This window comes from Echeneis naucrates, chromosome 12 (assembly GCF_900963305.1).
Source record: "Echeneis naucrates chromosome 12, fEcheNa1.1, whole genome shotgun sequence".
Lineage (NCBI taxonomy): Eukaryota > Metazoa > Chordata > Actinopteri > Carangiformes > Echeneidae > Echeneis > Echeneis naucrates.
In genome coordinates, this window is record NC_042522.1 from 412,806 (window position 1) to 415,916 (window position 3,111).

A 3,111-nucleotide genomic window follows, 5' to 3' on the forward strand; every position below is an offset into this window, starting at 1 on the left:
GAGTTTTAGGTTCTGGGGAGTTGGCAAGACATCATATGCTACCCCTATCAAAAATCTAATCCTACTTTCCTCCATACTCCACAGCTCTTTCCAACTAAGCTTCTTCTTCTCTACACCTTCCCAGTTCAACCACTGTCCCTGCTTAGCCTGAGCCACTGCCCTCGCACTCCTTAATATTTCCTCCTGTCTACGCACCTGCTCTACAACCAGCTTCTTCTCTTTGGGACCTGCTCTACTCCACACCGGTTTGCCTGAGCCAAGCCCCAAGCCTCCCCGGCCTATCTGTACATTACCCACAATCTCGGTATGCCTAAGAGCTGCTTCTGCTTCCTGCACTGCCGTTCTTGGATTCCATTTTCTCCCCTTGGTTGGGTTCGGAACCACTTTACTAACAACCACGTCTTTACTCCCAGATAACAGGAGCTCTGTCCTAACCTTAGTACATTTAAACTCCTCCACTAGACTAGATACTGGGAGCTGTAGTATGCCTTTCCCATACAGTGCCACAGTGCTTAAACATCTCGGAACCCCGAGCCACTTCCTAATGTTAAAGCTTACTAGTCTTTCCATTTTCTCTGCAGCAGATATTGTAATCTCATATACTGACAGTGGCCACATCAATCTAGGAAACAATCCAAACTGCAAACACCACAACTTCAACTTTCCTGGAAGTCCTGATTTATCTATTCTGTCCAGTCCCTCAGCAACAGCTTTCCTAAACTGCACTACCTGTTCTCTGTCATTCAAATCTGCCTTGTACCACCTACCTAAACTCTTTACTGGTTTTTCCCTAATTATTGGAATTGCTTCTTCATCTATTACAAACTTTCGATCACTTAATCTTCCTCTACTTATTGAAATACTTCTAGACTTACTAGGCTTGATTCTCATACTAGCCCACTTTAAGTTTTTATTAAGTCTCTCCAGTATTCTTTTCATACATGGCACCGTCGTAGTTATCAACGTCATGTCGTCCATATATGCCCTAATTGGTGTAAGGCGAATCCCATCCTGCCGCCTCTCTCCACCTACAACCCACCTAGAGGCTCTAATAATTACCTCCATTGCCATTGTGAATGCTAATGGAGAAATCGTACACCCTGCCATAATCCCTATTTCTAACTTCTGCCAACCTGTTGTAAAGCCTGCCGTACTTAAACATAGCCTGATATCCTGGATTCTTACTAAATTGAAAACTACTCCAGGCACTCTAAAATAATCAAACGCCTCCCAAATAAGACTATGTGGCACTGACCCAAATGCATTTGCTAAGTCCAAGAATATCACATGCAAATCTCTTTTCTCGCTCTTGGCTGCCTGAATTTGATGCCAAATCATGCTAGTGTGCTCTAAACACCCTGCGAAACCTGGTATTCCTGCCTTCTGTGCTGAAGTATCTATTAAGCTATTCCTTTGTAAATAACTAACTAGTCTCCGTGCAAATACACTAAAAAAAATCTTCCCCTCTACATTCAGGAGAGAGAAACAATCCTTTAACAAACTTGAACGGGTCCCTGTAAAATGCTGTTCTTACATATTCTTTCTTTTTCTCTTTTTCCTAAGATTTTCAGCCCTTCTAAGCACAGCTAGCCTATTTCTCAATCCCTCTTGCAACACATTAATTCCCTCTCTCTCTAAACATTATTCGATATATTTTTATTTTATTTAATTATAAAATCATACTTGTTTAGAAATTATTTGACGGTCCACTTGCAATACCTTCGCGGTCCACAGGTTGGGAATCACTGGTCTAGAAAAATGAAGAGAAGTACCTTCTCCTCTTTTCTTCCTCTCATTGCTACCCCTCCAGTTCATAAAAGGAACCGAGTTTACCACCACTAGTTGGTCTAATGGTTTCATGGATGCTGAAATAGTGTCTTGTGGGGATTGACCTTAATCGAATAATTTATTCACCAGCCAATCAGAGGCAAATGTCTTCATAGTATGTGGCGATTAAATTTGAGCTTTTTAATGGCACTGCAACACTTCTTTTTCCTTCATTCATATTAAATCCTTAAAGTTGCATTTGACATCTAACTTGGGATATACAAATAGATTTTATTAATTATTTGAATTTGAACAAAAATTAAGTGATGTGACATGATTTTTAAAGTTTTTGTTTTTTAATTTGTTTTATTCTTAAAGTTACAACATGATGTGAGTACGGAGTATCACCAAGGGCAATAGTCATTATGGATTTTTTCCTGCCCATCTTGTATTCTTTGACATTGAATGTTAAATTTAACTTGAGAGTTAGCTTGCCTGGGACCACGCTAATACCAAATTATAAAGAACAAAGTGTGAAACCACAATTTTATAGGAATCCCACTTCCAAAAACTGAGCTAAGCTGCAAGGTTTGCTCATTATCCACATGGAACACATGGGCCGTTTTTCCAGAAAAAATAATTTGGTCAGTGCTGATTTAAATAAAATATTAATGCCAAAAGTCCAATAAAATGTTGTTGTTTCATGTTTAGATGTAGAGAAGACTTCCTGCAATACTGTGATGAGCGTTGTGTGAACCCAGATGCAGTATGGTGAGACACAGGATCTGTTGAAAAGTCTCTGAATTATTCACAATCATTCTGGCAGGAAAACAGCCACCAGGAATGCAAAGGCAGAACTTGTGGTCAGGGACAGAAGGTTGAGATGATTTACTGGGAGACAGACAGGGTCGGTACAAGGAAATCGCGCAGAAAAAAATGCTGGAAAGTCTTTTCAAGGAAAAGAACAATCTAACAACTGGGTGAGTGTGAGGCTGGAGTTTATATACACGCCTTGATTGGTGGAGATGAGCTGCAGGTGGGTGATCAGGTGAAAATAGGTGTGTAGAGTAAGCTGGGGGGCAGTGGAAAATCACTGAATCCATGCTGTGGAACAGAGGAAGACTGTGACAAATACTGGTTATAACAGTTATGCAGAGAATGCTCCTGGCCTGAATCTGAGGTTTTTATTGGAAAAGAGCTTGATTGCAGGGTTAAAAAAAAAAAAGACTTTAAATCATTGACAAATCCAGAAATATTTCATTCATTAGAATAACAATGACAGTGACAGTGTTTGTAAGGCTACATGACCTGATTTGAGGGGTATTCTTCACTAATTATATTCAT